Source organism: Prionailurus viverrinus, chromosome X (assembly GCF_022837055.1).
Source record: "Prionailurus viverrinus isolate Anna chromosome X, UM_Priviv_1.0, whole genome shotgun sequence".
NCBI classification, from domain to species: Eukaryota; Metazoa; Chordata; class Mammalia; order Carnivora; family Felidae; genus Prionailurus; species Prionailurus viverrinus.
In genome coordinates this window covers 51,117,761-51,141,881 of record NC_062579.1, presented here as the reverse complement: position 1 = coordinate 51,141,881, position 24,121 = coordinate 51,117,761, and positions in this window count along the sequence as shown.

Here is a 24,121-nt window from a genome sequence, read left to right as displayed (position 1 = left end):
GAACAGTTAATACCTATTCTTCTCAAACTATTAAAAAAAATAGAAAATGAAGGAAATCTTCCAAATTCTTCCTATGAGGCTAGCATTATCTTGATACCAAAACCATATAAAAAGTCAACTAAAAAAGAGAACTACGGGCCAATATCCCTGATGAACATGGATGCAAAAATTCTCAATAAAATATCCAATAAAATTCTCAAAGAAATATGGTCTGAATCCAAGAATACATTTAAAAAAGCCATTCACCATGTCTAGTGGGATTTATTCCTTGATTCAAAGGGTCATTCAATATTCACAAGTCAATCAATTTGATATACCACATTAATAAAAGAAAGAATGAGAATGATTTGATCATTTCAATAGATGCCAAAAAGGCATTTGACAAAATACAACATCCATTCATGATAAAAAAAAAACAAAAAAACAAAAAGTAGGTTTAGAGGGAACATGTCTCAACACAATAAAGGCCATCTTTGAAAAATCCACAGCTAATATCATCCTCAATGGGGAAGAACTGAGATATTTTACTTTATGGTCAGGAAGAAGACAAGGATATCCACTCACACTAATGTTATTTAACATAGTACTGGAAGTCCTAGCTACAGCAATCAGACAACAAAAAGAAATAAAATACATCCAAATCAGTAAGGAAGAAATCAAACTTTCACTACTTGCAGATGACATGATATTCTTTATAGAAAATCAGAAAGAGTTCACCAAAAGCCTGTTAGAACTGACAAATGAATTCAGTAGAGTCAGAGGATACACATCAACATACAGAATTCTGTTGCATTTCTATACACCAATAATGAAGCAGTAGAAAGAGAAATTAAAGAGTCAATCCCATTTACAATTGCAACAGAAACCATAAGATACCTAGGAATAAACCTAACCAAAGAGTTGAAAGATCTGTACTCTGAAAACTATAAAATATTGATGAAAGAAGCCACAAAGAAACTGAAAGACATTCCATACTCATTGATTGGAAAAATAAATATTGTTAAAATGTCTATACTACCCAAAGCAGTCTACACATTTAATTCAATCCCTATCAAAACTCCACCAGAATTTTTCACAGAACTAGAACAAACAATCCTAAAATTTGTATGGGACTACAAATCCTAGGAGAAAATACAGGCAGTAATCTCCTTGATGTTGGCTGTAGCAACTTATTTGTAGATATGTCTCCTGAGGCAAGAGAAACAAAAGCAAAAATAAACCATTGGGACTTTTTCAAAATAAAAACCTTCTGCACAGTGACAGAAACAATCAACAAAACTAAAAGGCAACCTACAGAATTGGAGAAGGTATTTGCAAATGACATATCTGATAAAGAGTATCTAAAATATATAAAGAAAAATGGAAAAAATGAACACCCTCAATGAATAATCAATTAAAAAATGGGCAGAAGACATGAATAGACATTTTTCCAAAGAAGATCTCCAGATAGCCAACAGACATGAAACAATGCTCAGCATCACTCATCATCAGAGAAACACAAATCAAAACTACAATGAGATATCACCTCACACCTGTCAGAATGGCTAAAATCAACATCACGAGAAACATCTGGTGTTGGTGAGGATGTGGAGAAAGGGGGAACCCTCTTGCACTTTTGGTAGGAATGCAAACTCGTGCAGACACTCTGGAAAACAGTATGGATATTCCTCTAAAAGTTAAAAATAGTACTAACCAGCAATTGCACTACTAGGTGTTTACCCAAAGAATATAAAAATGCTAATTCAAAAGGACACATGCATCTGATGTTTATAGCAGCATCATTTACTATTGCCAAATTATAGAAACAGCCCAAGTGCCCATTAATGGATAAAGAAGTGGTATATATATACAATGGAAAATTACTGAGCCATGGAAAAGAATGAAATCTTGCTATTTGCAATGATGTGTATGGAGCTCGAGAGTATTATGCTAAGCAAAATAAGTCAGAGAAAGACAAATATCATGTGACTTCACTCATATGTGGAATTTAAGAAACAAAACAAATGAGCAAAAGGGAAAAGAAAGAGAGAATGGGAAACCAAGAAAAGCTCTTAACTGTAGAGAACAAATTGATGGTTACCAGATGAGAGGTGGGGGGGGGATGAGTTAAATAGGTGATGAAAATTAAGGAGGGCACTTGCAGTGATGGGCACCAAGTGTGGTATGGAAGTGTTGAATCACTATATTGTATACCTGACATTAATATTATACTGTATGTTAACTAACTGGAATATAAATAAAAAATGAAATAAAATAACATGAAATTTTAACCATTCTCATCAGTGGTATTTCATTGCTCTCCTTTTAAGTGCTGTTTTAATTTATAATTACCTAATTATGTATGATGTAGAACATCTTTCATAAGCTTAGTTGCCATCTATATATCTTATTTGGCATGATGTTTACTCAGATTTTTTTGCCCATTTCTTAATTGTGTTATTTGTTTTCTTATTGTTGAGTTTCAAGTATTCTGTTTATATTTCAGATGCAAGTTCTTTATTTCACATATGGTTTGGAAATATTTTCTCATAGTCTGTGGCTTATCTTTTAAGTCTCTAAACAGTGTCTTTTGCAAAGAAGTTTTTAGTTTTAATACATTTGTATTTTTCTTTCATGGATCACACATTGAATATTATATCTAAAAACTTGGGGCACCTGGTGTCTCAGTTAAGTGTCCAGCTCTTGGATTCAGCTCAGGTCATGATCTCACGGTTCATGAGTTTGAGCCCCCCATTAGGCTCTGTGTTGACAGTGCAGAGCCTACTAGTAATTCTTTCTATCCCACTCTCTCTCTGTCCTTCCCTCTCTCTCAAAATAAATAAACTTTAAATAAACAAATAAAAACTGATTTGACAAATCCAATGTCATGTATATTTTTTCCTATGTTTCCTTCTAGAGGTCTTACAGCATTGCAGTTTATAGTTAGGTCTATGATCCACTTTTAGTTAATTTTTGTAAAAGGTTTAAGGACTGTGTCTAGATTCTTTTTTTTCATCTGGATGTCCAATTGTTCTAGCAAAATTTGTAAAAACAAAATTTCTCCAATTACATTTGTTCCTTTGTCAAAGATCAGTTAACTGTATTTGTGTGAATCTATTTTCTTGGCCTTCTATTCTGTTCCATTTTTCTGATTGTCTATCCTATGACCAGAACTACACTGTCTTGGTTACTGTACCTTTATAGTCTTCCTTGAAGTTGAGTAGTGTCAGTTCTTCAACTTTGTCCTCATTCTCTGGTATTGTGCTGGGTATTCTGTTTGTTTTTGCTTATCATATAATATTTAGAGTCACGTCAGTATTCACAAAGTAGTTTGCTGTGATTGTAACTGAGATTACACTGAATCTATAGATTGAATTGGGAAGAAATGATATCTTAACAATATCAAGTCTTCCAATCTGAGAACACAGACTATTTCACCATTTATTTAGATCTTTGATTTCTTTCATCCAAATTTCATAATTTTCTGTATGTAGATCTTGTACATATCTTGTTAGATTTACACCTAAGTAGTTCTCTTTTTTTTGGTGTCATTGCAAATGGTTATTGTGTTTTTAACTTCAAATTCTAATTGTCCTTTTCTAGCTTATAGGAAAGCAATCAAATTTTGTATATTTTAGTTCCAGGAGGGTTTTTTTCTATTCTTTGGGAATTTCTTTATGGACAAAAATGTCATCTGTGAACAAAGAAAGTTTTATTTATTCCTTTCCGATTTGCATACTTTATTTCCTTTTTTTCTCTTATTGCACTGGCTGGGCTCCCTGTACAATGTTGAATATGAGTGATAAGAGGGTACATCCTTATCTTATTCCTGATCTTAAGGAGAAAGCATTCAGTTTCTCACCATTAAGTATGATACTAGCTGTAGAATTTTTGTCTATTTTTAAAATCAAGTTGGAGAAATTCTCTATGTCTAGTTTACTGAGAGTTTTTATTATGAAAAGGTTTTGAATTTTGTGAAATGCTTTTTCTACATTTATTTTTATAATCATATGATGTTTCTTCTTTAGCTTGTTGATGTGACTGATTACATTAATTAATTTTTCAAATGTTGAGCTAGCCTTGCATACCTGGAATAAACCCCACTTGGTTGTAGTGTATAATTCATTTTATATATTTTTGGATTTGATTTGCTAACATTTTATAGGTGATTTTGAATCTGTATTCATGAAAGATATTGGTCTATAGTTTTTTTTCTTGTAATGTAATGCTGGCCTCATTGTATGAATTAGGAAGTGCTACCTTTGTTTTATTTTCTGAAAGAGTTTACAGATAATTGATATCATTTCTTCCTTAAATATTTGGTAGAATTCACCAGTCCAACAGTCTGTTCCTGGTATTTCCTTTTTTGTAATGTTATTAATTATTTATTCAATTTCTCTAATAGATATTGGCTTATTCAGATAATTTACTTCTCATGTGATTTTTGTAATTTGTGTCTTTCAAGGAATTCATCTAAGTTATCAAGTTGTGAGCATAGAACTGTTTATATTATTCTTTTATTATCCTTTTAACATCCATGAGATCAGTAGTGATGACCCATCTCTTGTGTCTCATATTGAGAATTTGTATCTTCTCTTTTTTTCTTGGTTGTTTTGGCTACAGCTTTATTGATCTTATTTATCTTTTCAAAAAAAAGCTTTGGTTTTATTGATCTTCTGTATTATTTTCCTGTTCTCAATTTTATTTATTTATGCTTTAATTCTAGTATTTCATTTTTTCTGCTTGTTTTAGGCTTAAATTGCTCTACTTTCTTTAGTTTTTTAGGTAGAATCTTAGATTATTGGTTTTAGATTTTTCTAATATATGCATTTTTAAAAGTTTATTTATTTTGAGAGAAAGAGAGAGCATGAGTTGGGAAGGGGCAGAGAGAGAGAGAGAGAGAGAGAGAATATGCCAAGCAGGCTCCATGCTATCAGTGCAGAGCCTGATGTGGGGCTCAATCCCATGAACCATGAGATCATGACCTGAGCTGAGATCAAGAGTTGGATGCTTAGCCAACTGAGCCTCCCAAGCACTCTTCTAATACATGCATTTAATGCTATAAAGTTCCCTCTAAATTTTCCTGCATCCAACAAATTCTGATAAGATGTATTATTATGTTTATTTAGTTCAAAATGTTTAAAAATTTCTCTTGAGATTTATTTGATCCATGTGTTATTTAGAAATGTGTTGTTTGATCTCCAAATATTTTGGGATTTTCCAGCTGTCTTTCTGTTACTGATTTCCAGTTTATTTCCACTAGGGACTGAGAATATACTTTGTATGATTTCTATTTTAAAAATTTGATCAAATGTGTTTTATGGCCCATAATCTAGTATGAATTGGTGACTGTTCCATGTGAACTTGATAAGAATGTGTATTCTGCTGTTGTTGGATGAAATATTCTATAAATGTCAGTTAGATTCACTTGATTGATGGTACTGTTCAGTTCAACTATATCCTCACTGATTTTCTGCCTGCTTGATCTATCAATTACTGAAAGAAGTCTGTTGAAGTCTGCATCTATAATAGTGGATTTGTCTATTTCTCCATGCAGTTCTATCAGTTTTTGCCTCATGCATTTGGTACTGTTGTTAGACATATACACATTAAGGATTATTACATCTTCTTGGAGAATTGACTTTTTTATCATTATGTAATGCCTTTCTTTATCCCTGATAATTTTACTTGAAGTCTTATTTGTCTGAAATTAATATAGTTACTCCATCTTTCTTTGATTAGTGTTAGCATGCTATATCTCTATCTGTTTAATTTTTTTCAAGTTAGCAAGCTTGGCTTTATCTTTTTTCATTTTCTCATTCTTATACGTAATATAAAATTCATTATTTTAACCATTTTAAGTGTACAATTCAGTGGCATTAAGTATATTTTCAATATTGTGCAATCATTACCACTATTTCCAGAACATTTTTGTCCTCCCAAACAGAAACTTTGTAGCTGTTAAACAATAATTCCCTATTCCTCCCTCCTCTTAGCCTTTAATAACCTCTATTCTACTTTCCATCTCTATAAATCTGCCCATTCCAAGTACTTCATATAAATGGAATCATACAATATTTGTCTGTTTGTGTCTGGCTTAGTTCACTTAGTATAATGTTTTCAAGGTTCATTCATATTGTAGCATATATCAGAACTTTTAAGGCTGAATAATATTCCATTGTATGTATTTACCACATTTTGTTAATCCATTAATCTTTTATTGGACAGTTGGGTTATTGGCACATTTTGGCTATTGTGAATAATGCTGCTATAAACATTGGTGTACAGGTATCTGTTTGAGTCCTTGCTTTGGATATATCCAGGAATGATATTGCTGGATCATATGGTAATTCTATGTTTAAGAACCACTGAACTACATTCCACAGCTGCCTCACCATTTTACTTTCCCATCAGTGACACATAAGGCTTCCAATTTCTCCATGTGCCTGCCAAAACTTGTTATATAATATTTTTATAATAGTCATCCTAATGGGTATGAAATGGTATTTCATTGTGGTTTTGATTTGATTTGTATTTTTCTAATGATTAGTGGAATGGAATATCTTTTTGTGTGCTTGTCACAGATTTATATATATTCTTTGAGACATGTCTACTCAAGTCCTTTGTCCATTTTCACACTGGGTTGTTAGTTTCTTTTGTTGTTGAGTTTTAGAAATTCTTCATATATTGTGGAAATTAATCCCTTATCAGATATACGCTTTGTAAATATGTTCTCTCATTCTGTGTGTTGTCTTTTCATTTTCTTAATAGTGTCCTTTGACACACAAAGGTTTTTAAGTTTGATGAAGTCTGATTTATTTTTTCTTTTGTTGCCTGTGCTTTTAGTGTCATATCTAAGAAGCCATTATGAAGTCCAACATCAAAAATTTTACCTGATGTCTTCTTCTAAGAATTTTATAGTTTTAGGACTCATATTTAGGTCTGTTATCCATTTTGAGTTAATTTTTGTATATGGTATAAGGTAAGAGTCCAATTTCATTCCTTTGCCTCTGGATACCTACATTTTTCAATGCTATTTGTTGAAATGAGTATCCTTTATCCATTGAATGATCTTGTTTCCTAAGTCAAAAATGAAATATTGACCATATATGCAAGGGTTTATTTCTGGGCTTTCTATTCTATCCCATTTGTTCAGAGATCTGTCCTTATGCCAGTACCATACTATTTTGATTACTGTAGCTTTGTGGTAAGTTTTTATTCTTTTTCAAGAGTGTTTTGGTTATTCAGGGTTCCTTGAAATTTCATATAAATTTTAGGATGTGTTCTGTTTTTTCAAAATCTCTCTTGAGATTTTGACAGGGATTATACTGAATGTGTAGATCACTTTGGATACTATTGTCATTGTAACACTTATAAGTCTTTCAATCCATCAACGCAGGGTATCTTTCTATTTGTTTACATCATCTTTAATTTCTTTCAGCAGTGTTTTGTAGTTTTCAATGTATAAGTCTTTTGTCTCCTTAGTTATTTATCCCCAATATTTTATTATTTTTAATGATATTGTAAATTAAATTGTTTCTTAATTTCTTTTTTGGATTATTGCTAGTATATAAAATGCGACTGATTTTTCTTTGTTGATTTTGTATCCCACATCTTTGTTGAATTCATTTATCAGCCCTAAAATCAGTTTGTGTGTGTGTGTGTGTGTGTGTGGTGTTTGGGGGCAATTTTGGGGCTTTCTACATAAAAGGTTATGTCATCTGCAAACAAAGATAATTTTACAATTTTTTTTCAGTTTTTAATTGGAAAGTAATATTTTAAAATTTATTTTTTCATGTTTCATTGCTCTGGTTACAATTTTCAATACTACTTTGAATAGAACTGGGAGAGCAGGGATTTTAGTCTTGTATCTGATCTTAGGAGTAAAACTTTCAGTTTTTCAGAATTGAATATGATGTTAGCTTTGAGTTTTTAATATATGGCCTTTATCACATTGGGGAAGATGACAATGGGGATGGCAGGGAAAACAAATATTTTACTGCATACATGTTATGTGCCAGGCATACTTCTAGGCATGTTAATGCATCATTAAATCATTAAAGAAATATTTGTTGGGTGCCTAATATGTCCTAGGCACTGCAGATACAATGGGGAGCAAAATATTTATGATTTCTGTGTTATAGAGACTACAGTAAACTGAATGAGACACCATGTAAGCAAATAAATGAGTGCTGTGAAAGAAATAAAGTATTGAGAAAAAAAGAGTAATTAGAGGTTTTCATTTTTCATAGGTGGTCATGGAGATTTCTCTGAAAGAGTGACATTTAAGCTGAAATCTGAAAGATAACAAGCCAGTGAGGTGATTGTATTTGAGGGAAGAGGATGTCAAATACAGGAAACAATAGCAAAGGCTTATCAATGAGAAAGGGCTTGACAGTTTCCATGAACACAGAGGAGATCAGTGCGGCTGGAACATAGTGATGGGGGATAGGAAAGATAGCAAAAGTAATAAGACAAGGGGTCTTGAAAGGGGATGGTAAGGAATTTAGATTTAATTTCCTGAGGGATATGAAGCTATTGTAGGGTATGAAATAGAGAAGTAGCATGATCTGAGTTACATGTTTAAAAATTCACACTTGTTGTAGGGCTGGGAGTGAAGTGACAGATGGACCAATAAAGGGCATGATGAAGATATTTTGTTGCCTTGATTGTGGTGGTGGTTTCATGGGTGCATATGTCTCTCAAAACTTACCAAGTCATGCCTTCAAATTGTACTATTGAACTGAATTATTTATTGCATGCAAATTCTAATTCAATAAAGTTAAAATTTAACTTTCTTGTTACTGTGTGGGTAATGAACAGTAGAGAGTAAGAATAACAAGGATACTTGTTAGAAAGTCATTGCAATCACCTTTACCATAGGTGTTGACATTTTGTTTACTCCTCACAACCTTGTAGGATACATTCTTCATTTTGTAGTTGGAGAAACTGAGGCTAAGAGAAGTGAAATCATTTTTTTTAGTGCCACCCAACTAGGAAGTGGCAAAGATAGAAATAGAAAATAGGCCTCTATGATTCTAAATCCCATGACACTGGATGAGACAGGAGGGTGAGTGAAAGCTGGATCACTACCCTTAAAGAGACAACAGCCTGTGCAGAGATACAACATAACAATGGCAATTTTTACAACACTGGGAGCAAACTGGGGATAGATCTGCTCATACTGATTTCAGAGCATCTTGGGAGACTTCTCTGTAAATGAGGGAGCTGACAGGTGCCATTTTCCTCTCCCACCACCCATCATAAACACAGAGCCATCTGTGAGAGGTGGGGCTGCATAGACACTTGCTACCTAACTTGTTAGCAGTGTACCATGCTGATAAATTCTTCTGAGGAATCACCCACTCCAAGCCTGCTAGCCTTGGCCCTGGGATCAGGACAAATTTTGTCAAAGCCACACACATGCCTTAACCAGCTTCCAAGGTGCACAATTGCTGCCATGCCCAGCCATCACCTCGTGTTGTACCCAGTCTTGCACTCCTGGCCATCCTGGCATATATTCCTCAGTTATTGCAGTGCTCCAGGGGATCCAGCATAGGACTAGTGGCCCAGAGGAAATTTTGCTAACACCCATGACTCACTCCCAAGTTCCCTGGTGGGCACAACCCTTCAGAGCTGGCCTGCCTGTGTCCCACCAACACCACAGAGAGCAATCACAGACCACAACAGGCAAAGTACAAATCAATGCACTGAAAGGAAAAGTGACTCAGATACAACAGCAAGGCATAAGCAACATACATAGGTTACTCTCATGAAATGCCAGGTTCTGGTGAACAGGGGACACTGCACTGCAGGGCATTCCAGGACCTCTTTTTTATAAGGCCACTACTTTCAAGAGCAGAAGACATAGCTGACTTTCTTAACACAGAGAAACAGACAAGAGACACAGATAAAATGAGGAGACACAGGAATGTATCCCAAATGAAATAACAGGACAAAGCCACAGCCAGAGATCTAAGCAAAACAGATATAAGTAACAAGCCTGATAGAGAATTGAAAGCAATGATCATAAGGATACTCACTAGACTTAACAAAAATAGTGGAAGACATGAGTAAGACCCTTAATGCAGATATAAGGAATAACATAGCAGAGATAAAAGGTTCAATAAACAAAATGACAAAAACGCTTGATGGAATAAACAGCAGGATGGAAGGAGCAGAGGAACGAATTAGTAACCTAGAAGACAAAATAATGTAAAGTACTCAAGGTGAACAAAAGAGAGAAAGAAGAATTAAGCAAAATGAGAATAGACTTAGGGAACTCAGTGACACCATCAAACCTAATAACATAACCTAACATTCGTATTATAGGAGTCTCAGAAGAGAGAGAAAGGGGGGGCAGAAAATTTATTTGAAGAAATAATAGATGAAAACTTCCTTAATCTGAGAAAAGAAACAGATATTCAGATCCAGGAGGCACAGAGAACTCCCATCAAAATCAACAAAAGCAGGTCAACACCAAGACATATTGTAATTAAATTGGAAAAAACAATGATAAAGCAAAAAATTTTAAAGCAGTAAGACAAAAGAAGTCAGTAACTTACAAAGGGAAACCCATAAGGCTATCAGGAGATTTTTTGAACAGAAACTTTCCAAGCCATAATGGAGTGGCATAATATATTCAAAGTGCTGAATGGGAAAAATCTACAGCCAAGAATACTCTATCCAGCAAGGCTATCATTAAGAATAAAAGAAGTAAAGGTTTTCCGGATAAACAAAAACTAAAGGAGTTCATGACCACTACATCATCCCTGCAAGAAATATTAAAGGGGATTCTTCGAGTGTAAAGGAGAGACCAAAAGTGACAGTATATAGGTAGGAAACACAAAAGTAATAAAAATGAATATTTCTGTAGAAAGTAAGTCAAGGAACTCATCAAAGAAATGATATAAAGAAAGGATAAACATAACATATATCTAAAACATGGAGAGAAGAAGAGAAAGGAATGGGTTCAAACTTAAACTACCATCCACTTGATATAGACTGCTATATGTAGAAAAGGTTATATACAAACCTAATAGGAACCATATATCAAAAGCCATCAATAAATACGCAAAGAATAAAGAGAAAGAAATCCAAATATATCACTAAAGAAAATCAGCAAACTATGAAAAAGAGAAAGACAAGAAAGGATCAGAGAAAATCTTCAGAAACAACCACAGAAAATGGTAATAAATACATATTTATTAATAACTACTTTGAATGTAAATGACCTACATGCTCCAATAAAAAGACATAGGGTGACAGAATGGATTAAAAAATAAGACCCATCTATATGCTGCCTATAAGAGATTCGTTTTAGACCTGAAGACACCTGCAGATTGAAAGTGAGGGAATAGAGAAACATCTATTATGCAAATGGATGGTAAAAGAAAGCCAGAATGGCAATACTTGTATTGCACAAAAGACTTTATTTTTTTAACTTTAAAATCTTTATTGAAGGAGGTAAAACAAAATCTTCTAAAAATATTTGATAGAAAAAAAAAGCAAAACCACCCAATAAAAATGAGAGCAAAGAATATAGTCATTTTACAGAGAAGCATACCTAAATACTCAATAAACATATTTAGAACGACTATTTTTTAGTGTTTATTCTGTGCCAGGAATTATTCTTTTTTAAAAATTTTATTTATTTAAATTCAAGTTAGTTAACATACAGTGTAGTATTGGTTTCAGGAATAGAACCCAGAGATATATCACTTACATATAACACCCAGTGCTCATCCCAAGTGCCCTCCTTAATGCCCATCACCCATTTAGCCCATGCCCCCCCACCTCCCCTCCAGCAACCCTTCGGTTTGTTCTCTATATTTCAGAGTATATTTTGGTTTCCTCCCTCTCTGTTTCTCTTATTTTTCCTTCCCTTCCCCTATGTTCATCTGTTTTGTTTCTTAAATTCCACCATGAGTGAAATCATATATTTGTCTTTCTCTGACTGACTTATTTCATTTAGCATGATACACTCTAGTTCCATCCATGTTGTTGCAAATGGCAAGATTTCATTCTTTTTGATTGCTGGGTAATGTTCCATTGTGCGTGCGCACACACACACACACACGCACACACGCACACCACATATTCTTTATTCATTTATCAGCCAATGGACATTTGGGCTCTTTCCATAGTTTGGCTATTGTTGATAGCACTGCTATAAACACTGGGGTGCATGTGCCCCTTTGAATCAGCATTAAAAAGAGATTTTAAAACAAAGACTGTAACAAGAGACAAAGATGGACAACATATAATAATAAAGAACACAATCCAACAAAAATATATAACAATTGTAGATATTTATGCATTCAACATGAGAGCATTCAAATAATAAAATGGTTAATAAACAACATAAAGGAACTAAATAATACAATAATAGTAGGAGACTTTAACACCCCACTTAAATCAATGGACAGATCATTAAGCAGAAAATCAACAAGGAAACAATGGTTTTGAATTATACACTGGGCCAGGTGAATGTAACAGATATATTCAGAACATTCCATCCTAAAACAGGAGAATACATATTCTTTTCAAGTGCAGATGGAACATTTTCCAGAATAGGTCACCCATTAGCCCATAAAAACAAGCCTCAACAAATTCAAGAGGATTGAAGTCATAACATGTGTCTTCTCTGACCACAATGCTATAAAACTAGAAGTCAACCTCCAGAAAAAATCTGGAAAGAGCACAAATATATCCAGGTTAAATAACATGCTACTAAACAGTGGATGGGCCAACAAGGAACTAAAAAAAAGAGATAAAAAGTACATGGAAACAATTGTAAATGAAAACACAACAGCCCAAAACACTTGGAACACAGCAAAAGTGGTTCTAAGAGGGAAGCTTACAGCAATATAGGCCTACCTCAAAAACAAGAAAAAATATCAAATAAACAACCTAACCTTATACCTAAAGGAGGTAGAAGAGAACAAAAAACAAAATGCAAAACCAGCAGAAGGAAGGAATCATAAACATTAAAGCATAAATAAATGATACAGAAACTAAAAATAAAACAATAAAAACAATAGAACAGATTAATGAAACCAGGAGCTGGTTTTTTGAAAAAGATCAATAAAATTGATAAACCTCTAGCCAGACTCATTGAGAAAAAAGAGAAGGAACTCAAATAAATAAAATCACAAATGAGAGTGGAGAAATAACAACCAACACCACAGAAATAGTTATGACAATATTGTGAAAAACTATAATACCAACAATTCAAACAACCTAGAAGAAATGGATAAATTCCTACAAATATATAAATTACCAAAACAGAAACATGAAGAAATAGAAAGCTTTAACAGACTGATAACCAGCAGAGAAATTGAATAAGTAATCAAAAAATTCCCAACAAACGTAAGTCCAGGACAAGATGGCTTCACAGGTGAATTCTACTAAACATTTAAAGAAGAGTTAGCATCTCTTCTTTTCAAACTATTCCAAAAAATAGAAGAACAAGGAAAACTTATAAATTCATTCTACGAGGCCAGCATTACCCTGATACCAAAACTGGATAAAGACACCACAAAAAAAGAGAACTACAGGCCAATATTTCTGATGAACATACATACAAAAATCCTCAACAAAATACTAGCAAACCGAATTTAACAATACATTAAAAAATTCATTCATTGTGATCAAGTGGGATTTATTTCTGGGTTGCAAGTGTGGTTCAATATTCCCAAATCAATGAATGTGATACATCACATCAGTAGGAGAAAAGATGATGAAAAGAGAAATGAATGACCATATGGTCATTTCAGTAGATGCAGAAATGGCATTTGATAATGTAAAACATCCATTCATGATAAAAACCCTCAACAAAGTTTGTTTTGAGGGAACATACCTCTACATAATAAAGGCCATATATGAAAAACCCACAGCTCACATCATCTTCAATGGGGAAAAACAGAGATTTTCCCATAAAGTCTGGAACAAGAGAAGATGTCGACTCTCACTACTTTTCTTGAACTGGAAGTCAGCCACAGCAATCAAACAACAAAAAAGAAATAAAAAGCATCCAAATTGGTAAGGAAGAAGGAAATGTTTCACTATTTGCAGATGACATGATACCATATATAGAAAACTCAAAAGACTCCACCACAAAATTGCTAGAACTAAATGAATTCACCAAAGTTACAGGATACAGAATCAATGTACAGAAGTCTGTTGCATTTCTATATGCCAATAATGAGGAAGCAGAAAGAGAAATTAAGAAATCAATCCCATTTATTACTGCACCAAAAACAATAAGATACCTAGGAATAAGCCTAATCAAAGAGGTGAAAGATCTGTACTCTGAAAACTCTAAAACACTGATGAAAGAAATTGAAGATGACACAAAGAAATGGAAAGATATTCCATGCTCATGGATTGGAAGAACAAATATTATTAAAATGTCTATACACCCAAAGCAATCGACACATTTAATACAATCCTTATCAAAATACCACCGACATTTTCCCACAGAACTAGATAGAAAAAAAAAACAATCCTAAAATTTGTATGGAACCACACAAATCCTGAATAGCCAAAGCAACCTTGAAAAAGAAAGACAAGGTTGGAGGCATCATAATTCTGGACATCAAGTTATATTACAAAGCTATAGTAATCGAAAACAGTATAGTACTGGCACAAAAATAGGCATATAGATCAATGTAACAGAATAGAAAACCCACAATTATATGGTCAATTAATTTTAAACAAAGCAGGAAAGTGTATCCAATGGGAAAAAGATACTCTTTAACAAATGGTGTTGGGAAAACTGGACCACTTTCTTACACCATACAAAAAAAATTCAAAATGGATTAAAAACCTATATGTGAGACTTGAAACCATAAAAATCCTAGAGAAGAACACAGGCAGTAACCTCCTTGACATGGGATGTAGCAACTTTTTTTCTAGATATGTCCCCTGAAACAAGGGAGACAAAAGCAAAAATAAACTATTGGGACTACATCAAAATAAAAGGTTTCTTCACAGTGAGGGAAACAATCAACATATTAAAAGGCAACTTACAGAATGGGAGAAGATATTTGCAGATTACATATATGATAAAGTGTTAGTATCCAAAATATATAAAGAACATATAAAACTTAACACCCTAAAAATGAGTAACCCAGTTAAAAGGTGAGCCAAAGAGAACAAACTATGGGTTGATGGAGGGAGGTGGGTGGGGGATGGGCTAGATGGGTGATGGGTACTAAGGAGGGCATTGTGATGAACACTGGGTGTTATATGTAAGTGATGTGTCACTGAATTCTACTCCTGAAACCAAGATTACACTATATGTTAACTAATTATAATTTAAATTTTAAAAAGTGGGCCAAAGACATGAACAGACATTTCTCCAAAGAAGACATACAGATAGCCAACAGGCACATGAAAAGGTGTTCATCATCACTTATTATTAGGGAAATGGAAATCAATACTACAATGCAATATCACCTCACACAGGTCAGAATGCCTAAAATAAAAAATACAAGCAACAGCAGGTGTTAATGAGGATGTGGAAATAATGGAACACTGTTGGTGGGAATGCAACCTGGTGTGGCCACTCTGGAAAACAGCGTGGAGTTTCCTCAAGAAGTTACAATAGAACTACCCTTTAATCCAGTGATGGGTATTGCCCAATGCGTTATTTACCCAAGGAATGAAAAAAAAAACAGTAATTCAAAGGGATACCTGCACCCTTATTTTTATAGCAGCATTATTTACCATAGTCAAGATATGGAAGAAGCCCAAGTATCCATCAATTGATGAATAAAGAAGAAATGGTATGTATTTATACAATGGAATATTATTTAGCCATAAAAAGGACGAAATCTTGCCATTTGCAGCAACATGAATGGAGCTAGAGAGTATTATGCTAAGCCAAATAAGTCAGTCAGAGAAAGACAAATACCATATGAATTCACTCATATGTGGAATTTAAGAAACAAAACAAATGAACAAGGGGAAAAAGAGAGAGAGAGAGAGAAAGAGAGAGGCAAACTAAGAAGCAGATTCTTAACTCCAGAGAAAAAACTGATGGTTACCAGAGGAGAGGGTGTTGGGGGATGGGTTAAATAGGTGATGGGGATTAAGGAGTGCACTTGTGATGAACACTGGGTAATGTATGGAATTGTTGAATCACTATATTGTACACCTGAAACTAATATAACATGGTATATTAAGTAACTTGAATTAAAATAAAAACTTAAAAAATAAAAACACTTATACCTTAAATAAAAAAAAAGAAATGAACAGGATTTGGGGATGGGAAAAAGAAAAGAGAGGAAAGTGGAGAGGGCTGAGGAGGGCTGGGGAGGAGGTGTAAGAACTGGTGGGGCAACCAAAGGATTTCTAAGAAGAGCAACTCACATTGAAGTTCTTGGGACTACTGTGAAAAAGAATAAAACAGAATATTTAATATAGGTAATTGGTAACACAGATTATGAAAGAGCTGAGAAGCCAAATGGAAGATAACAAGGCAATAAATATTGGTCATAGCAGGAAGCCTCTACCATCTCTTCTGATGGAGAAACACAAACGATTAAGTAAAGCCAAGGCCAGCTGGTGGAATCTGGGATTGTGATGGAGATATCCGTTGGGGAGCTGAAAGTATGAGGAAGCTGCAGTCAGTGCCAAAAAATGCCCCTTGAAGGAGAGAGGAAAAATACCCTAGTTTATATTTCCTTCTGTACTTGAATTTCCAATCAGTGTTTTCCATTAACCAAAGCCAGTTGGCAAAGACAATTGGATAATATCATTTACATAAGAACATGGAATGAAACTGATAGGAAACAGGTAATGCCCAGCACATCATTATCACCAGCATGTTTGCCCTGTATTACTCCATACTTCCTCTTAACTAATCAAACCTTGAACTCATCCCCTCTTTTCATCTAGTCTAAACCCTTGTACTGTACCCCCTGGAACTCACACTTTTGATCAGCCAAATCCTCTCAGTTTCTTCTTGAAACATTCCATCAGTCTCTTGCCATAGCTACAGTCTAGATGGTCCCTTAGCACACCACTTTTCCTATAGGTGATTTTTCTTTTATATGACATACATCAGGAATGTGAATTATGTATCCTTGCTCTCCGTTTTCCCTTACAAGCCATTATTTCCAATTCTTGTGTAAAAATCCCTGTTCATGACATCAATAATATTACCCTTCCTCCAACTTACTGCTATCATCTGCCAATATCCCAGTAATTCCCCCTGTGTCCACATTCATTAAGGACTTTGGCATTTGCCTCACTCCATAAGTTGGGTTGCTTTTGGCAGCATATAACAGAAAATGCCAAATCAACTGATGTAAACAACAAAGAACGTGTTCTTTCTCACTCACAATAAGAGCTCTAGTGACAGGGAAGGTTACAGGCTGCTTAATTCAGTGACTTTGTAATATCATGTAGGATTCAGGACATATCTCTTTTTCTCTGCCATCTTAGGCATACCATCCTCAGCATGTTCTGTTAGTCTGGTTCCTCTCATGGTTGCAAAACATATATGTACACCTTACTTGAGCATTTTCTTACCTGTAGGCAAGGACTAGTAGAAGTCAAAATTATAACAAGAAGCTTGTCTAATGAGCATGAAATAAAGGTGAAGAAAACTAGTTATATGTTTTAAATGCATTAAAATAATTGGCTGAGAAACCTGGATATCTCCCTGTCCACAAAAAGTATGGTGGTTATCAGGGTTAGGTCTTTAAGCTAAGATACTATATTCTTTGGAAATGTCTGGAGGGAGCTGCTCTTGTTGTCTCTGTGGCTTTTTATGTGTAGGCATTCATAGTTGACCACCTGCCCTTCTGTTTGACACATTATTTCTTTATATATATGAATGATTTACATCAGGTTGCAATCAAGCCTTGCAGACAAGGGAGCCATTCTGTCTTATTAAGATGTCACTACATATCTCTGTTAATATTCATCTTATGTTAATTGAACAGTTTAACTCTCAAGGGCGATCTTAATTCTTTCATTTCTAAGTCCTGTAAGTATATGTTGCTTGAGTGGGAGACAGTACAGAATAGTCTGATTCTAGAATAATCCTGCTCTACCATTTACCACCTCTGAGCCAGTTTTATCATTTGCAAAATGAGGATTACAGTGGTACGTACTTCATAAGGTTGTTGCAAAAACTAAATTAAAAAATACTGCAAAAGCTGCTAGTGCAGCACCTGGTACATAGAGTGTACTCAATAAATGTTGTCTGTTATTGTTATCAAAGTATAATATTTTTAAATGTTTTGTTTTAATATCAAGGAGAAGGCAGTGTTCAAAAGCCCCCAGGACAAGATAGCAGGGCATAATAGAGAAACTGCAAGTAATTCAGCATAGCTATCAAGGGGGATGAGCAGCTATCCAAATATAAAGCTGAAGAGATAGGCATGAACCTGGTCACACTAAGGAATTTTGACTTTATTTTGTATATATTGAAGAGGGAAAGGCACTTAAGAATTGTAATCACAAGATACCAGGATCAGATTTTTATGTTTAAAAATCATTTTGACAATAATGCACAGCATGGATTACAAGAGCCACTGGAGGCATGGAGCCAGTATGGAGTCTATTACAATAGCTTAGATCTGAAATATGAGGCTCTGAGTTAAAAGAGAGGGTACAAGAGAGTTTGGGCTCCAGTAATAGCGGAGTAGGTTGTATCATATTAGCCTTCCTGCAGATAATAATAATAAACTCTGGACAAATCTCTTTAAAACTACTATTTGAAAAATGACCAACTACTTGAATGATTGGAAATTGATTGAACAAAATCAGGCAGAAACTGAAAGAGATGCGACCCTTAAAAAGAAGAGAATCTCACAGGTTGAGATCCAAAATTATATGTACTATCCCCTGAGAACAATCCTCAATTCTTGTGTCACAGAATGGCTTAAAGCAGAAAGTCATACCATTTTTGGTTGAAGTGTCAGAAAACAGAGTTTGGATTTGTGAGAACAGCTGAGAATTGCAAAGAGAAGTCTGGTAAAAAGGGACTGTGGAGGGAACAACTAAAATCCTTGACTAATCCTGAACTTCACATGCTTGGGGGCATTCCAAGGACCTAGCAATAAACAACAGCTAGAAGGCTAAAAATCCTGAACAGAGATTTTATCTGCTGTCCACTTCAGGGAAGACAGAGTTTGCAGTTTGAGTACTGCCAAGTGAGGGGTAAATATCCCAAAGTTTCCACTGAAATCCCAGAAGACACTTGACATTGGAGTGGAGACTATTTCCAAAAATGAAGGGACTTCCCTTAAGACTAAGGGCAAAATTGAAACAGATACACCCTTAAAAAATGTGAAACCATGCCCCCACATGTTCAAAATTATCAACCAGTGATTTATTTGTCCACTAGAACAAAAATCACTCCTTAGAGGAAAAAACAAAATCTACAGTGTCTACACTGTATAATACATAAGGTCAAAGATAAAATAAAAATTAATAGACTTGTGAAAAAACAGGAAAATGTGAGCCAATGTCAAGAAAAACAGAAGTCAGTATAAACCAACTTGAGATAAGTCATATGTTGGAATTGGTAAACAAGGACTTTAAAGTTTTTTATAAATGGGAAAGGAAAAATATGGCTGTAGTAATTGAACAATAGAGAATCTCAACAAAAAATAGTAAAAAAAAAACACTAAAAATAGAAATAATTAAAAGAAAATAAATGGGGAGGTCTGAGATGGCATAGACTCATTTCTCCTGAACAAGATGATATAGACTCAATGATAAGATAAACCCAGGAAATAATGCAAGGAGCAATCAAAAGAGAATTCCGAAAGATGGAAAGGATTGGAGGAAAAGTCAACAGGACAATTTAGGCTACTCATGCCTAAAGTCTACTGATTGCCTACCTAGCAGCAAAAAGAGGCCCAAGTATATTCACTCTTTCCCCAGATGGAAAGGAAATCCTGATGACAACCCGAGGTGAAACTGGCAGCATCAACAGGGAAGATCAATTGACAATAAGGGGCCAGAAGAAGTGTTCTTCCTCATCATCCCTGGTACTTCCATTATCCACCAAGAGAAAACAGGTAGCTGGGTTGCCTGGGCATGGGGGATTCCACCACAAGTGGCCTAGCACAAGAGGCACTCTTCATCCTTGTGGGATGGCCTGGGGTAAACTCTTTCTGTCTACTCAGCATCACCAACAGAAACCAGTAGAAGCCCCACAGCACCAAGTAAAGCAAGCAGATAAAAATACCATCTCACAAGAATATGCAATGGGAAAAAAAGTCTCTTCAACAAAAGGTGTTGGGAAAATGAGACAACTATGTGAAAAAGAATGAATCTAGACCACTTTCTTACACCATACACAAAAATACACTCAAAATGTATTAAAGGCCAGGGCACCTGGGTGGCTCAATCGGTTGAGTGTCCAACTCTTGATTTTGGCTCAGGTCATGATCCCAGGGTTGTGGAATTGAGCCCTGCACTGGGCTCTGCATTGAACGTGGAGGCTGCTTGAGATTTTCTTTCTCTCTCCCTCTGCCCCTCTCCCTTGCTCGTGCTCTCTCTCTCTCTTTCTCTCAAATAAAAAAAAATTGGGGGAGCCTGGGTGGCTCAGTCGGCTAAGCACCCAACCTAGGCTCAGGTCATAGTCTCATGGTTAGTGAAATTGAACTCCACATTGGGCTCTCTGCTATAAGCGCAGAGTTGGCTTTGGATCCTCTGTCTCCTTCCCTCTCTGCTTCTCCCCCACTCGCAACATCAGCCCAGGGCTCTTCATTTAAGTGTCACTCCTGTTTTGGCTCTTGGGGATTTCACTTGGTTCCTTTTGAGCTCAGCAATGTATTTAAAGGGATATTTGTTATCTTTTATACAGTATTTCTAGGTGTGTTGTAGGAGAAAGTTATTGTCAGTATATCTCATATACAATGTTGCCGGAAGTGGAAGGTGTATTTCCATTTTTATATTCTTATAACTCCCAAATTTGTCTCCCCTGACCTCACTCCTCATATCTAAGAGATACCTCATATACCTTGTCTCACATCTTCACTTGGATATCTAATAGGCATCTCAAACATACTATGTTCAAAATAGAACTTTTGATTTTCCCCTCAAACCAGTTCCTCATGGTTTTCCCAATCTCAGTGAGCTGTAGTACTATACACATATACACTAAACCCAGAAATGTGGGTGTAATCCTAGTTGTCTCCTTTTCCTTATATCAGCACATTCTTTCAAATCCACTCCAAGTTATATATGTAATTCCTTCACTGATTTTCATCTCTACTGTAGCTCATGTCTAAGACCCCATTGTCTCTTCCCCAGGCTACCCACATAGACTCCTTACTTGTCTACCTGCTTCTACTCATGACTCTTTCTGCACACAGAATGCACTGATTGCATCAGTTCTCAGCTTAAAACTTGCCCATACTCCTGGGATGAAACCCTAACTCCTTATCACATCCTACAATGCCTAGACACTGATCCAAAACTCAGAGAGGACTGGTTATGTGGATAGCACAAGACCCTTCTGTAAATGGGTATCTGCTACTCAGTTCCAACAGATTGTCACCTTGCCAGTTGAGGATTCACTATTATCAGATCTCTACATTTTTCCCCAAGAGTACTGGAAATCTAGGTTTAGATGTGAGATCTTCTGATTTTAATTATTGGCAAAGCCAAATTAAAATAAACACAAACAAGAAAAAACATTGTGCAGGCCAAATCACACTCCTTTGCCAGCCACTAATTTGCAGCTAGCCTTCATCCTAGGTGATCTGATCCCTGGTTGACTCTCCAGCTGGCCCTTTTTCTGATTCTGCCCCCAGGCTTACTAGGTATAGCAGACACTGTCAATGCCTTCTCATGTCCCTTAGATCTGTCATTTCAGTGCACTTTTACTTTCCATTGACCAATGTCTGCATCTTTGTGCCTGGCTGCTTTTTCTGGAGACTTGGAAGGTCACTCTGCTCATGGAGAACAGACATCAACCAATGACTCTGGGAGTTGGAGCATACGTACTTGGACTCTTATTCCTTAAGTGGAGTTAATTCTGAGACATGTTTTGCCCATTTCCAAGTGTTTCGCTGAGGTATTAGGACTGTTACCCACTGTGTAGCTGGCTTATTAACATACCTTTTACCAGCTGACTTTCTTTCCCTATGTCATTTTCCCACTGATCTACTGGAATTTCCCACATCTCCCAATAAACTACTTGTACCTAAAATCTTGTCTTTGTGTCTGCATCTGGGAGAACTAAAACTATGAGATAATAGCCATCTTCTGTTTTCTCAACAGGTCAAGCTTGTTCCTGCTGCAATCCTGCCTTTGCTGTTTCCTCTGCTTGCATGCTCTTCCCTCACATGTTTGCATGGTTTATCTCCTTTTTTGATCTTAGTTCAAAAGTCACCTCTGCAGATAGGACATCCATGGCCACCCAAACTATAATAGTTCCTCTCTGTCTTTCACTATCAGTTTTATTTTCCTGTGAACTTTTCATTATCTGAAATTATCTTGTTAATTTACTGGTTCATGTGCTTATTGTCTATTTACCCTCAATACCAGCTCCATGAGAACAAGAATCTTGTCTGACTTGTTCACTGCCCTATCATGAGTACAGGGCACTAATCAAATGAGAAAATGGTGAATTTCCACAATTCTTGGGTTTCCCTTAGTACTTCCTCCCCTGATTCTCTGTTCTTAACCTGATCCTTAGGATGCCACAAATTTGGAGCAGGTGGGCAAAGGGCCACCTTCTTACTGGTGGGTAACCTGAATCCTTCTACCAGGTTTATGCCTTTAGGAGTGCCCATGGGTATTTCAGTTGTGAATCCCTTTCTTCTAAGTCTAAGTTATGTCTTTGATATTTTTGTACTTCTTTGTATTAAAAATCCCAATTTTTTTTGTTTTCTGCTCTCACTTTTCACACTGGCATATTGACAGTTGAAGCTAGAAGTGCCATTCCCAATTTGCTTCCCAGTAATTTTCTTCTACAAATCACTGGGTGTCTCTCACTATTACTTTTCTGTCACTGACATGCCTGCTGTCTATAGTATCTGGCCTTATGGTCTGATATGGGCATGTTTTGCACCCCACCCCCATTTCCAGTTAAAGTCATCTTGATCAGGTTGGCAAGTCTCCAGGCAACCACATTCTTCCCTAGTGAGATGCACGCGATCCTTAGCCAAAAGCCTATCATTTCAGTATCTTAAGCCATCATCCAAAAAAAAAAAAAACAAACCCAAGGGAAGATGGCGGCGTAGGAGGACGCTGGGCTCACCGCGCGTCCTGCTGGTCACTTAGGTTCCACCTACACCTGCCTAAATAACCCAGAAAACCGCCAGAGGATTAGCAGAACGGAGTCGCCGGAGCCAAGCGCAGACGAGAGGCCCACGGAAGAGGGTAGGAAGGGCGGCGAGGCGGTGCGCGCTCCACGGACTGGCGGGAGGGAGCCGGGGCGGAGGGGCGGCTCGCCGGCCAAGCAGAGCCCCTGAGTCTGGCTTGCAAAAGCGGAGGGGCCTGACTGACTGTGTTCCGACAGCAAGCGCGACTTAGCATCTGAGAGGCCATAAGTTAACAGTTCTGCTCGGAAGGCGGGAAGGCTGGAGGACAAAGGGAGGGAGAGCTGCTGAGCCCCCGGACGACAGAGCTCAGTTTGGTGGGGAACAAAGGCGCTCGCCAGCGCCATCTCCCCCCCCCCCCCCATCCCCCAGCCAAAATCCCAAAGAGAACCAGTTCCTGCCAGGGAACTTGCCCGCTCGGCGCAAACACCCAACTCTGCGCTTCTGTGGAGCCAAACCTCCGGCAGCGGATCTGACTCCGTCCCGCTGCCACAGGGCCCCTCCTGAAGTAGATCACCTAAGGAGAAGCAAGCTAAGCCTGCCCCTCCTGCCCCTGTGCACCTTGCCTACCCACCCCAGCTAATACACCAGATCCCCAGCATCACAACCTGGCAGTGGGCAAGTAGCCCAGACGAGCCACGCCACCCCACAGTGAATCCCGCCCCTAGGAGAGGGGAAGAGAAGGCACACACCAGTCTGACCGTGGCCCCAGCGGTGGGCTGGGGGCAGACATCAGGTCTGACTGCGGCTCCACCCACCAACTCCAGTTATACACCATAGCACAGGGGAAGTGCCCTGCAGGTCCTCACCACGACAGGGACTATCCAAAATGACCAAGCAGA